The sequence below is a fragment of the Gymnodraco acuticeps genome, unplaced genomic scaffold, assembly GCF_902827175.1.
Source record: "Gymnodraco acuticeps unplaced genomic scaffold, fGymAcu1.1, whole genome shotgun sequence".
NCBI lineage: Eukaryota > Metazoa > Chordata > Actinopteri > Perciformes > Bathydraconidae > Gymnodraco > Gymnodraco acuticeps.
Genome location: NW_022990543.1, coordinates 30,012 through 46,040, shown reverse-complemented (window position 1 = coordinate 46,040; position 16,029 = coordinate 30,012). Strand labels below are relative to the sequence as shown.

The 16,029-nt window shown below is 40.6% G+C and overlaps 1 pseudogene; it reads left to right on the top strand.

The window, feature by feature from the left end:
- The window catches only part of LOC117553416, a 102,880-nt pseudogene that overhangs the window by 65,814 nt on the left and 21,037 nt on the right, over positions 1-16,029 (top strand).

Genomic DNA, 16,029 nt, shown 5'->3' with positions numbered 1-16,029 from the left:
GGTGCTTCTTAGCAACGAGACTCTCAGAAATAAGAAGTGCTCTGTTGTAGTTGCTGTTCGGATGCCAGCTACACCAAAGGCTTTTATTAATGGAGATGTTTGGGGCACAATCTGAGCAGGGTTGAGTAGTTAAACCTGTTTTTATCAGCCTATAAATGGGCCTTGGCGTAGGTTCCAGGAACAGACAGCCATCTAGTACATCTTATTTAGCTGAGGCTTTATACAAATGTGTAATAGACCATTAAGATACAAGTTTATAAAAGCAAGAACCATGCAGGTACATGAGCTTTAAAGGTCCACTATTATACTGTTTCTCATCAATACATGACAGGTCTCAGATATATACAGAGCCTGTCTCTGATTGGCTGAAACACCAAACAGATCATTGCAGCATTACCCATAATTCCCTCTGTTTCAGCCCTGTTTCCAAAGTGCTGATTCTCTGTCTGTTACTTTAGATGAAAATAAGGAGCCCCTCCCCACGCCCCTCTGAGAGACATTTGGTTACAAAGATCTCAATAGAGCTCTAGGCGATAAGGGGGGGGGGGGGGGGGTTACCTTGGTTACCTTGGTTGGTGATTGGCTAATGGCCAACACATCGTTATGACATCATAAAGTGGCCAAAATCTGATCAGCTCATTTTCAGACAGCTTTTTATAGAAATGGATCAAAACGAGAGAGAATCTTTGTTCCTGAAACTTTCAGAGTCTCTTTACACAGAGGGGACACATGTTGATGTAGAAGAGACATGAAGAAGAGGGGACACATGTTGATGTAGAAGAGACATGAAGAAGAGGGGACACATGTTGATGTAGAAGAGACATGAAGAAGAGGGGACACATGTTGATGTAGAAGAGACAGTGAAGAAGAGGGGACACATGTTGATGTAGAAGAGACATGAAGAAGAGGGGACACATGTTGATGTAGAAGAGACGTGAAGAAGAGGGGACACATGTTGATGTAGAAGAGACTGAAGAAGAGGGGACACATGTTGATGTAGAAGAGACATGAAGAAGAGGGGACACATGTTGATGTAGAAGAGACATGAAGAAGAGGGGACACATGTTGATGTAGAAGAGACATGAAGAAGAGGGGACACATGTTGATGTAGAAGAGACATGAAGAAGAGGGGACACATGTTGATGTAGAAGAGACATTAAGAAGAGGGGACACATGTTGATGTAGAAGAGACATGAAGAAGAGGGGACAACATGTTGATGTAGAAGAGACATGAAGAAGAGGGGGACACATGTTGATGTAGAAGAGACATGAAGAGAGGGACACATGTTGATGTAGAAGAGACATGAAGAAGAGGGGACACATGTTGATGTAGAAGAGACATGAAGAAGAGGGACACATGTTGATGTAGAAGAGACATGAAGAAGAGGGGACACATGTTGATGTAGAAGAGACATGAAGAAGAGGGACACATGTTGATGTAGAAGAGACATGAAGAAGAGGGGACACATGTTGATGAGAAGAGACATGAAGAAGAGGGGACACATGTTGATGAAGAAGAGACATGAAGAAGAGGGGACACATGTTGATGTAGAAGAGACATGAAGAAGAGGGGACACATGTTGATGTAAGGAGACATGAGAAGAGGGGACACATGTTGATGTAGGAGAGACATGAGAAGAGGGGACACATGTTGATGTAGAGGAGACATGAAGAAGAGGGGACACATGTTGATGTAGAAGAGACATGAAGAAGAGGGGACACATGTTGATGTAGAAGAGACATGAAGAAGAGGGGACACATGTTGATGTAGAAGAGACATGAAGAAGAGGGGACACATGTTGATGAGAGAGACAGAAGAAGAGGGGACACATGTTGATGTAGAAGAGACATGAAGGAAGAGGGGAAACCTGTTGATGTAGAAGAGACATGAAGAAGAGGGGACACATGTTGATGTAGAAGAGACATGAAGAAGAGGGGACACAGTTTGATGAAAAGAGGGGACACATGTTGATGTAGACGAGACAATGGAGAAGAGGGGACACATGTTATGTAGAGGAGACATGAAGAAGAGGGGACCACATGTTGATGAAAAGAAGAGGGGAACCATGTTGAATGAAGAAGAGGACAATGAGAAGAAGAGGGGGGGACACATGTTGATGTAGAGGAGACATGAAGAAGAGGGGACACATGTTGATGTAGAGGAGACATGAAGAAGAGGGGACACATGTTGATGAAGAAGAGGGGACACATGTTGATGAAGAAGAGACATGAAGAAGAGGGGAAACATGTTGATGTAGAAGAGACATGAAGAAGAGGGGACACATGTTGATGTAGAGGAGACATGAAGAAGAGGGGACACATGTTGATGAAGAAGAGGGGACACATGTTGATGTAGACGAGACATGGAGAAGAGGGGACACATGTTGATGTAGAAGAGACATGAAGAAGAGGGGACACATGTTGATGTAGAGGAGACATGAAGAAGAGGGGACACATGTTGATGTAGAAGAGACATGAAGAAGAGGGGACATATGTTGATGTAGAAGAGACATGAAGAAGAGGGGACACATGTTGATGTAGAAGAGACATGAAGAAGAGGACTTTGCACAATAGGTGACCTTAAATAAGCCAAACTACTACTTTTGAGTATGAGTATACTCTCACTCAAAAGTGTACGTTTCCAGTTCTAGAAAAAGAGGTGCCGGTTTGCAGCGTATGGATCTGTTCTTGGCTTTTTTTTGCGGGGCCAACAAACTTTTCAACAGGAATGAATTAGTGACAAGTTGAGTCAATATTTGCCGTGCCTCGAGGGGAAATTAGAAAACATAATAGACACACACGCACAACAAAGAGGACGTGAATGAGGCCAACCGCTTGCAGATCAAAGTGGTGGCAAGGATAAAGAGCAAGCAGAGTCCTTAGACATGACAACATATTTATTATCTGTGCAAAACAGTTGGTGGGCCGAAATGTACGGAAGAAGAAAGGACTGCGTAATGCTCCACCTTTATTACACCATCAAAGAGCGTTTGGACCCTGGAGGCGACCTTTTGTCAGGTGAAACAAAAACCCACCTGAAGAAGATCCCCTTGTTCATCTGAGTCATTGTTGGATGGTCCGATAAAGGTGTCGGTGGAGTATTGTGTCGAGGTCTTTTGATCTTCTGTCCCCTTAAAGTCCATTATTGGTGGTAATCTAAATGGTTGGCTGCTAAAATATAGCTTCACTTGATCTGCACCGTCTCAAGGTTAGTTTTACAAAAGCAATTGTTCTAATATTAAGTGTTGCAACTGACTGCAATTATCCATGAGGCAAGGCAAGTTTATTTATATAGCACTTTTCAACACAAGGCAATTCAAAGTGCTTTACAAAAAATGAAAGACATTAAGAAAATGGCCTTTAAAATCAGTCATTAAAAAGAAAAGCTAATAAAATAAACAATAAAAGGCAAAGTATAAATGTCGCCTTCGCACAATAAGCAGAACAATAGCAGAGACAAAATACATTCTTAATTAAATTAGCTTTTCCCACGTGTTTAAATAAGGTAATATGCAGATTTTGGGGATGCATTCCTCAAAACTTCCAGCAAGTATTTGTACATGAATGAGAGTAACTGCTAATGGAGGTTCTTAAATGACCAGCAACGAACACGAATAATTGTTTCTGTAATTTCATGTTGTTGCACTGATCTTTGGGATTGGACTGTTTATTTAATGAGGGTAATTTGAATAGAAAAGGTGCCAATTTTGTGTTAAATATAAGCATATGTTACGGAAATCTTAGACCTAGTCAATACTGTGGAGATACACGAGTCAGAAAGATCAACAATAAATGATGAAACGGACAGAGTTGTCTTTCTGGTTATTTATTTGAATATTCAAAGGCACAGGTCTCACAGAGTATAGGATAGTCTGCAGGAGTGTGCGCAATAGTCACAAAATAGCAAGGCTTATATACAAGAAAAGGCGGGCAGACAGAGTTTCCTCAGAAATCTGCTTTCACACGGTCTCATATTGTTATGGGAGTTCAAACTTTGTGTGAAGAGGAGTAGTTTCAACATAGTCTGCCAAATCAGCTCTGTGGCCTTGAAGCGCTTGGGAATAAAAACCCTCATTAGAGTATGCAGAGAAAACAGCACATATCAGGAAATGGTATAGTTGTGTTAGACAATGCTTTTAGAAGCATTTGGTTTTACCATATAAGGTAACGTAAGAAATTGCCACTACACATATTACCTTAATGTATTTATATTATTATATTATATTCAATCACATGGAAAGAGCAGGAAGCACCATGCAAGCTGTGTACTAATAAGCTAATGTTATGAACAAATCGTAGGAATGGCTAAATGTGTCGGGAAAAGTGTTGAAATATATTCAGCTTCTGGCCGGTAAGTGGAAACTTAAATAAACACATTGAAAGTTGTACATGATGCAAAGAGCACAGAAGCACCAACGTGTTTTGTTTTTTATTGGGAGCGCAGAGGTTTGCTTCTAGACTAACTTCTTATTGTCTAATTCCTGCAGGTTTTGCCGCTTTTTAAAAGCTTTGCAATCCTGTGAATGCGCCCCTTTAAGTGTCGTACATTTATCTCTTTATGTCTTCTCTGTTTTCAGTGGCGGTGGACGTGGACGGAGACTTCTACGTCAGCGGAGGAGGTCTCAGGTCAAAGTTCAAGGTGGGGCGTATCACCTTCCACTGGGGGCGCTGCAACGCGTCCTCAGAGGGCTCCGAACACAGTCTGGATGGAGTCAAATACCCTCTGGAGGTGAGGGATTTTGGGTTAATTCCTTTACCTTATTTTGCATCTTCGTTTCCCTCGCTTGTGTCTTATCCTCGAGTAATAGTCTCACTTCGTTTTTTTTCCATTTCCTCGCTCCTCGGGCTCGGTATCACCAGAAGTTGATTTGTCTGCGCCATTTTGAGTAGCGTCCCAGTGGCCTTATTTTTGCCGGAGAAGAGATAATTGAGGAACTACCAGACCATCCACCGGTGAAATCCTCAGACACTCGCCCCGCCCCCTTACTGTGTATCGCTCACTGATTGGACGATGCAGCGCATGCACTGATCTGGCTGCTGTCAGACAATCAGCTGTGCGGCGTCATCACAAACGGACGTTGCTTCACGTGACGCTCCGGAGGAAACGACGTTCCATTGCTCTTAAAACTCATTTCCTTGCTTCTCGTGGTTTCCCTGGTGGGAGGGACTAGTCGCAGAGAAACGACGCAAGTGAGGGACGCAAGGAAACCATTTAACCGAAGTGAGATGCACCCATAGAGTGGTGCAGCAACGATTCCTAAAACCCGCAAGTGAGCATTTTACCCCTTCCTGTTCCCTCGTCTCAGAGTCAATGGGTCTTTTTAACTAGTTTTTGGAAAATATCTGAAATTGAAGAGATGGATCACGTTTTGTTCTACGACATTAAATCATCAGCAGTGACCCCACTGGTGATTTCTGAAGAGTTGACGTGTCTGAAAAACGATGGTTGTTACCAAGTGGCTGAATAGGACTACAGAAGTCGTGGAGGACGTTGTACGTCATTACGCCGAACACGTGAACACTCCTCTAAGTTAGTTTGCCCTGTTCTGCTTGAAAGCAAGTCCCTGCCTCCTGCAAAGTGTTCAAACAAACGCTTCAACTTGTACCATTTTGAATCTGTGTGTTTGAATATGGATCTGAAGTCGGCGTGACGTTGAAGTCGTGCTGCTGGACTCGGCTGTAGTTCCCTTATTGCATAACGTTAGCATTTAGCTTCTGGACATTAGATTTATGATTAGAACATTATAAAAGTAGGGTAGACATGTGGAGATTATCCGGCTGAACGAAACGTGCATTTATCAAATAGGTTCGTTTTCCACAGAACTTATTTCCAGCTATTTTCCAAAATCCTATAAAAGACATGAAAAAGTGGATTTTGCATAATAGGTGACCTTTAACATATTTCTGTTTTCTCTCCCACAGATGCAGATTTTCTGCTACGAGGCGCATCTCTACGACTCTTTAGATGAAACCATAAAGGCTGGAGGCAGAATCACAGCGCTCGCCGTGCTGTTTGAGGTGATCCTATATCCTGATAATCCTGAGATCAGTTTACAGGCTTCTTGTCTGTCTCTCAATACTGTAAAGTGCGCCTTAAAATGAAAACCTATTTAAATCGTGACATTTGAGCTAGCAGCGGTGGAAAGTAAAGCAACTAACATTGAGAAAACTTGAGGCATTAACAAGCATGATAGCTTTTTGCTGCTAATTCAATACATTAGCTTGATTTAACTGATGGCTAACCTAACCAGGCTAATATGTTAGCTTGTTGCTGCTAATTCAATTAATTAGCTAGATTTAACTGATAGCTAACCTAACCAGGCTAATATGTTAGCTTTTTGCTTCTAATTCAATACATTAGCTTGATTTATCTGATAGCTAATCTAACCAGGCTAATGATCATGTTAGCTTATCGCTGCTAATTCAATACATTAACTTGATTTATCTGATAGCTAACCTAACCAGGCTAATATGTTAGCTTTTTGCTGCTAATTCAATACGTTATCTTGATTTAACTGATAGCTAACTTAACTAGGCTATTATGTTAGCTTTTTGCTGCTAATTCAATGCATTAGCTTGATTTATCTGATAGCTAACCTAACCAGGCTAATAATTATATTAGCTTTTTGCTGCTAATTCAATTCCTTAGCTTGATTTAACTGATACCTGAACAAGGTTGGTTGTTCTGTTAGCTTTTTGCTTTTTATTTAATTCATAGCCTAATCCAACTCTATTAGCTTAAACTAACGTATAGCTAACCTGAACCAGGCGTACCAGAGTATATTTTAACCCGAGTATCTGCATTTCTACTTGAGGGAAGGATCAATCAATCAATGTTTATTTATATAGCCCAATATCACAAATGTTACATTTGTCTCAGTGGACTTTACAGTTTGTACAAAATATCAGTATGACAATACGACACCCTCTGTCCTTAGACCCTCACATCGTACAAGGAAAAACTTCCGGAGAAAACCCACAGTTTAAAGGGAAAAATGGGAGAAACCCCAGGGAGAGCAACAGAGGAGGGATCCCTCTCCCAGGACGGACAGACGTGCAATAGATGCCGTGTGTAAATTGAAAAGATAATACATTTGCAACATAGGTAGTCCAAATGTTTGGAAATGCATGTGTGTATAATAGGAAGATGAATCCACGAGGATATCCATCCAGGTCCTATGATCCAGGACCACAGCCACGACTCAAGATCCAGGGCTCGCGATCCAGGACAGAGGAGCGCAGGATCATCCATGACTCCGGATCCCGGCGTATATAGACACCAAAAAGAAAGACATTTGGGGAAGCTGGGTTAATGGGAACATGAGAGTACACAGGTATAGACAGAGAGAAGGAAGAAGTAAGATGTCCCCCGACAAACTAAGCCTATATCAGCAAAACTAGGGGCTGGATCTAATCAGCCCTAACTATAAGCTTTATCAAAAAGGAAGGTCTTAAGCGCACTCTTAAAAATGGATAGGGTGTCTGCCGCCCGAACACAAACTGGAAGCTGATTCCACAAATGTGGAGCTTGATAAGAAAAGGCTCTGGCTCCCATTGTACTTTTAGAGACTCTAGAAACAACCAACAACCCTGCATTCTTGGAACGCAATGCCCTAGTAGGACAGTAGGGTATAATGAGTTCTTTAAGGTAAGATGGCGCCTGCCCATTAAGGGCTTTGTAGGCGAGAAGAAGAATTTTAAATTCTATCCTGTGTTCTATAGGGAGCCAGTGTAAGGCAGCCAGAACAGGAGTAATGTGGTCCCTTTTCCTAACTCTGGTTAGTACACGAGCTGCAGCATTTTGAATCAGCTGAAGCGACTTGACTGACTTCTTGGTACACCCTGATAATAAGGAGTTACAATAATCCAGCCTTGAAGTAACAAATGCATGGACTAGTTTCTCTGCAGGATGCCCCCTCACTATTCAGCATCGGTGTACTTTTGCCATTTCTGCAGTAGAGTTAAGTAACTTAGTACATTTACTCAAGTACTGAACTTAAGTACATGTTTGAGGTACGTGTACTTTAATGGAGTATTTCCATTTTCTGCTACATTGTACCTTTACTCCACTACATGTTAATCCCTTTAGTTACTTCACAGATGTGGATGAATGATGTGAAATCTAATCAAGTGTTGAATCAGACTTTAGTTCCACCTGGAGTAAATCCACCAGCTACCCTGCAGTATACAAAGTCATTCAAACTAGCTGCACCTTCACCAGCTTTGAGAACACTTTCATGATCAATCATTATAAAACATATCATATATATTATTCTGAAATGGCCCAATCTGCACAACGACTACTTTTACTGTCGCTACTTTCACTATATTTTGATGAGAATACTTTTCTACTTTCACTTGAGGAACATTTTGAATGCAGGACTTTTACTGTAACAGAGTATTCCTACACTCTGGTACTTCTACTTTTACTCAAGTACAAGATCTGAGTACTTCTACTTTTACTCAAATACAAGATCTGAGTACTTCTACTTTTACTCAAGTACAAGATCTGAGTACTTCTACTTTTACTCAAGTACAAGATCTGAGTACTTCTACTTTTACTCAAATACAAGATCTGAGTACTTCTACTTTTACTCAAATACAAGATCTGAGTACTTCTACTTTTACTCAAATACAAGATCTGAGTACTTCTACTTTTACTCAAATACAAGATCTGAGTACTTCTACTTTTACTCAAATACAAGATCTGAGTACTTCTCCCACCTCTGCTCCTTGCTGTGTGGGTTTACAGGACTTATCTCTGAACTTGCTGATAGATATTCTGACAGGTTCATTGACTGTAAACATGATCTGAAAGGTGCTTTTCCTTTACATGGGACTGAAGTTTTAGTTGGTGGTCATTTCACAACATATCTGCAGTTTATCTGAAAACATAAAAGTTGGCACGTTCATACACAGAAGGTCTTTGCTCACATATATGGGTGATTTTTAGGTTTTTTGAGGGAATGACTGAGTGTATCAGAGGTGTAACTCCTATGCTGTAGTAATACATCAGTGAGTGTTTGAACAGATTGATTCATATCTTGGCTCTCGTCTGTGTTTTCCTGTTCGGTGCCAGGGTTCGAGCGTCATGCATTGCCTACTTTGTTTTGCTTCGTTTTGTCTCGCGTTGCCTGAGGCTGTGTTGGCATGTTCGAACTAACCGAGGCCGTGTTGGAACGAAACTCAGAGAAATGTCTGATGAGAGGCTGCAGGGGGGGTGTGTGTGTGTGTGTGTGTGTGTGTTGTGTGTGTGTGTGTGTGTGTGTGTGTGTGTGTGTGTGTGTGTGTGTGTGTGTGTGTGTGTGTGTGTGTGTGTGTGTGGTGTGTGTGTGGTGTGTGTGTGTGGGTGTGTGTGTGTGTGTTGTGTGTGTGTGTGTGTGTGTGTGTGTGTGTGTGTGTGTGTGTGTGTGTGTTGTGTGTGTGTGTGTGTGTGTGGTGTGTGTGTGTGTGTGTGTGTGTGTGTGTGTGTGTGTGTGTGTGTGTGGTGTGTGTGTGTGTGTGTGTGTGTGTGTGTGGTGTGTGTGTGTGTGTGTGTGTGTGTGTGTGTGTGTGTGGACTTTTTAAAACGGGATTTAATATACATGACAAAATTAAATATATTGGGGTATTTTACATGAAAAACAAAGCAATTTTGTTTTTAGAAACTTCAATATTCAGGGTTAAAATCCTGAATATAGATTAATATTTTATAGTTATGACCAGAATTAATGTTTAATAATTAAATGTATGATTTAATTGTTTTTAATTACATTTTATTTTATTTATGATCAACACTGGTGTTGGTTTAACTATTATATATTTTACAATACATAAATATTAATATTAAATAGTATTTTTACAGCAGCTTAGAAACATTTTTGGCCCAACGAAAACCAGAGTAACTTTTTTAACTCTACAAAAACGTTATCTAACCTTAAAGTCCTGATGCTTTAATCACCTGGCCTTATCTTAAGATCTTCTATAGTTGATCCTTCCTTCGTGAAATAGATCATGCATTATTATTATTACACTTTAGTTACCCTACAGTGGTAGGTGGGGGTGGGGGTGGGGGGTCAAACTGAAATACACAGTGGGCCAAAATAAAAAAATGGGTACTAGTGGAGGGCCGGACTGGTTCAATGTTTATTGCAGAACTTATTGAAATGAACTTATTGCACATATTAAACCTGGAACTAACAAAGCTTAAATTATTGCCTATAAAAACAACATTAAACATTAAATAATCAGCTGCATTCATTTCTTATGGCTCTATCTGCAGCTTTTCCTCAGTCATTTCTTATGAGTACATTTTCCCACAGGCCAACAACAGCTTCAACAAACTATTTCCCTCAAAGAGAAAACAAACATGCCCTGTTGTCCTGAGAGAGAAAGTGCCGAAGGAAACATTGAACTCAGTGTGCTGCTCTGTGATGCTAGTTCAGATACTTGGCATCTCATCTCGGGTGCAAGGTCATCAATGTTTGGGCTCAGGCTCTGAGCGGAGGAGACCCTCAGGATGGAGTGAAGGTGTGCGTGCAATATACCGGCGGGCCACATCTAATAGTAATAATTAGAAATTATCCTGCGGGCCGAAATTAAATCCACCAAGGGCCTGATTTGGCCCCCGGGCCTCGAGTTTGACACATGTGGTTTAAACTCTCAGTGAGGTTTTGCAGCGTCGATGTATTCCTGCTGATCTCCTGTCAGACTGGTTTCAGGTGGAAAACGCCCACTGCTGTTTTTGGACTCACTTCAAAGTCTGTTCCCATGAAGGACATTAATGACTTCACATGCAGAGTTTTAATGCGATCAATAAACACTTACTCAACCGCAGATCCCTACTCAGTGATTACCATAACACAGTACTTATATCAGGATCCGAATACTTTATTTATGCCAAGGGGAACTGGGTTTTATGACATTGAATTGATTAAAACAAAATAAAATACATCAAATATAGAATACAATATTAATTCAAACATACCACATACTGGTCAACAACAACAAATGCAAACAAAATATGTATACTTCAATATACGTTGATGTTTTAGTATTAATGAAGATATTAAACTATTAATATACGATATACGATTATTCAAAGACACAGAAAAGTCCAAAGTCAACTTTATTGTCAATCTCAAAATATGTTTGTGCACACAGTAAGATCGAAATACCGATGTATAAATCCCGAGGTATAAAAAAACTCACACATTAAAATGCAAGAAGACTCAATCATTTACAAAAAAAACACAAAATAGCCGTTTACTTCAAGTAAGAAGAATATGTAGCTAAACTAAATAATATAACAATAGCACTGTTATGACACCTATTTAAAAAAACGATTTTAAGACTTGTAACAATATGTAATACTATATACTGCATTCAAAGTGGAGAGCTGTGTTGATTTAAAAGAGGTAGTGTGGAGAGGAAATGTACAACATGCAGGATTTATAAGAAAATAACAAGATATGCATCATGTGATTATGGGGTGGATTACAGAGTGGGGGTCCTCGGCCTTGTTGATGAGGGGAAGAAACTGAGCGCAGCAGTTTGTTTATTATACACTGTGATCCGCCAATAATTCAAAGTTATATGGGTCATACAGTTAAATCAGGGGTGTCCAAACTACCGCCCGGGGGCCATATGCGGCCCGCAGACCATTTTCAATCGGCCCTTTTCAAGTATCAAGCCTAATTTACCTACATTTGATTAATTTTGCTGTCTTATAACTGAACTTATGAGGCAATAAAGCTCTCCTCTCCGGAGTGGCCCAGCCCTTCTGTAAGTGACCCTCGGTGAAAAAAGTTTGAACACCCCTGAGTTAAATAATAGTTTGTCCCTATTGCACTGCAGCGTGTTAAATTAGTCTCCATTCCTTAAAAAAAAAGTACACCATTTGAGATAATTCTGTTTCTTGTCTCTTCTCAGACGAGCGTTGAAGACAACGTGAACTACGCGGCCATCATAGACGGGATCAACAGCGTGAGCAGATACGGTACGTCCGTTTTCTTCTTCTTCTCTCTCTTTGTCTCTTCTTCTGTGGTGTTTACTTACGTTTTTTCTTGTCTGCTGTCCAGGTAAGAGTGCGGAGGTTTCGCCCTTCGCCCCGAGAGGTCTCCTGCCAAACTCCACGGATAAATACTTCATTTACAACGGCTCTCTGACCTCGCCTCCCTGCAGCGAGACGGTGGAGTGGATCGTCTTCAAGAACACGGCGGCCATCTCTGACGACCAGGTGAGAGGCTGTGTAAAGAAACATCACTTTTAGAAACCTCTCATAGGGTTATATAAAAAAATATGAATTCTGAGATTTTCAGGAAATAAATCTGGAAAAAATAGAATCTGTCTCTCTTTAAAGTAGAGACACTACATACTGATATACACCTGAACATCAGCAGGAGAGGACTCTTTAAAGTAGAGACACTACATACTGATATACACCTGAACATCAGCAGGAGAGGACTCTTTAAAGTAGAGGCACTACATACTGATATACACCTGAACATCAGCAGGAGAGGACTCTTTAAAGTAGAGACAGTACATACTGATATACACCTGAACATCAGCAGGAGAGGACTCTTTAAAGTAGAGACACTACATACTGATATACACCTGAACATCAGCAGGAGAGGACTCTTTAAAGTAGAGACACTACATACTGATATACACCTGAACATCAGCTGGAGAGGACTCTTTAAAGTAGAGACACTACATACTGATATACACCTGAACATCAGCAGGAGAGGACTCTTTAAAGTAGAGACACTACATACTGATATACACCTGAACATCAGCTGGAGAGGACTCTTTAAAGTAGAGGACACTACATACTGATATACACCTGAACATCAGCAGGAGAGGACTCTTTAAAGTAGAGACACTACATACTGATATACACCTGAACATCAGCAGGAGAGGACTCTTTAAAGTAGAGACACTACATACTGATATACACCTGAACATCAGCAGGAGAGGACTCTTTAAAGTAGAGACACTACATACTGATATACACCTGAACATCAGCAGGAGAGGACTCTTTAAAGTAGAGACACTACATACTGATATACACCTGAACATCAGCAGGAGAGGACTCTTTAAAGTAGAGACACTACATACTGATATACACCTGAACATCAGCAGGAGAGGACTCTTTAAAGTAGAGACACTACATACTGATATACACCTGAACATCAGCAGGAGAGGACTCTTTAAAGTAGAGACACTACATACTGATAAACACCTGAACATCAGCTGGAGAGGACTCTTTAAAGTAGAGACACTACATACTGATATACACCTGAACATCAGCTGGAGAGGACTCTTTAAAGTAGAGACACTACATACTGATATACACCTGAACATCAGCTGGAGAGGACTCTTTAAAGTAGAGACACTACATACTGATATACACCTGAACATCAGCAGGAGAGGACTCTTTAAAGTAGAGACACTACATACTGATATACACCTGAACATCAGCATGGAGAGGACTCTTTAAAGTAGAGACACTACATACTGATATACACCTGAACATCAGCAGGAGAGGACTCTTTAAAGTAGAGACACTACATACTGATATACACCTGAACATCAGCAGGAGAGGACTCTTTAAAGTAGAGACACTACATACTGATATACACCTGAACATCAGCAGGAGAGGACTCTTTAAAGTAGAGACACTACATACTGATATACACCTGAACATCAGCAGGAGAGGACTCTTTAAAGTAGAGACACTACATACTGATATACACCTGAACATCAGCAGGAGAGGACTCTTTAAAGTAGAGACACTACATACTGATATACAACCTGAACATCAGCAGGAGAGGGACTCTTTAAAGTAGAGACACTACATACTGATATACACCTGAACATCAGCAGGAGAGGACTCTTTAAAGTAGAGACACTACATACTGATATACACCTGAACATCAGCAGGAGAGGACTCTTTAAAGTAGAGACACTACATACTGATATACACCTGAACATCAGCAGGAGAGGACTCTTTAAAGTAGAGACACTACATACTGATATACACCTGAACATCAGCAGGAGAGGACTCTTTAAAGTAGAGACACTACATACTGATATACACCTGAACATCAGCAGGAGAGGACTCTTTAAAGTAGAGACACTACATACTGATATACACCTGAACATCAGCAGGAGAGGACTCTTTAAAGTAGAGACACTACATACTGATATACACCTGAACATCAGCAGGAGAGGACTCTTTAAAGTAGAGACACTACATACTGATATACACCTGAACATCAGCAGGAGAGGACTCTTTAAAGTAGAGACACTACATACTGATATACACCTGAACATCAGCAGTAGAGGACTCTTTAAAGTAGAGACACTACATACTGATATACACCTGAACATCAGCTAGGAGAGGACTCTTTAAAGTAGAGACACTACATACTGATATACACCTGAACATCAGCAGGAGAGGACTCTTTAAAGTAGAGACACTACATACTGATATACACCTGAACATCAGCAGGAGAGGACTCTTTAAAGTAGAGACACTACATACTGATATACACCTGAACATCAGCAGGAGAGGACTCTTTAAAGTAGAGACACTACATACTGATATACACCTGAACATCAGCAGGAGAGGACTCTTTAAAGTAGAGACACTACATACTGATATACACCTGAACATCAGCAAGAGAGGACTCTTTAAAGTAGAGACACTACATACTGATATACACCTGAACATCAGCAGGAGAGGACTCTTTAAAGTAGAGACACTACATACTGATATACACCTGAACATCAGCAGGAGAGGACTCTTTAAAGTAGAGACACTACATACTGATATACACCTGAACATCAGCAGGAGAGGACTCTTTAAAGTAGAGACACTACATACTGATATACACCTGAACATCAGCAGGAGAGGACTCTTTAAAGTAGAGACACTACATACTGATATACACCTGAACATCAGCAGGAGAGGACTCTTTAAATTAGAGACACTACATACTGATATACACCTGAACATCAGCAGGAGAGGACTCTTTAAAGTAGAGACACTACATACTGATATACACCTGAACATCAGCTGGAGAGGACTCTTTAAAGTAGAGACACTACATACTGATATACACCTGAACATCAGCAGGAGAGGACTCTTTAAAGTAGAGACACTACATACTGATATACACCTGAACATCAGCTGGAGAGGACTCTTTAAAGTAGAGACACTACATACTGATATACACCTGAACATCAGCAGGAGAGGACTCTTTAAAGTAGAGACACTACATACTGATATACACCTGAACATCAGCAGGAGAGGACTCTTTAAAGTAGAGACACTACATACTGATATACACCTGAACATCAGCAGGAGAGGACTCTTTAAAGTAGAGACACTACATACTGATATACACCTGAACATCAGCAGGAGAGGACTCTTTAAAGTAGAGACACTACATACTGATATACACCTGAACATCAGCAGGAGAGGACTCTTTAAAGTAGAGACACTACATACTGATATACACCTGAACATCAGCTGGAGAGGACTCTTTAAAGTAGAGACACTACATACTGATAATACACCTGAACATCAGCTGGAGAGGACTCTTTAAAGTAGAGACACTACATACTGATATACACCTGAACATCAGCTGGAGAGGACTCTTTAAAGTAGAGACACTACATACTGATATACACCTGAACATCAGCTGGAGAGGACTCTTTAAAGTAGAGACACTACATACTGATATACACCTGAACATCAGCAGTAGAGGACTCTTTAAAGTAGAGACACTACATACTGATATACACCTGAACATCAGCAGGAGAGGACTCTTTAAAGTAGAGACACTACACACTGATATACACCTGAACATCAGCAGGAGAGGACTCTTTAAAGTAGAGACACTACATACTGATATACACCTGAACATCAGCAGGAGAGGACTCTTTAAAGTAGAGACACTACATACTGATATACACCTGAACATCAGCAGGAGAGGACTCTTTAAAGTAGAGACACTACACACTGATATACACCTGAACATC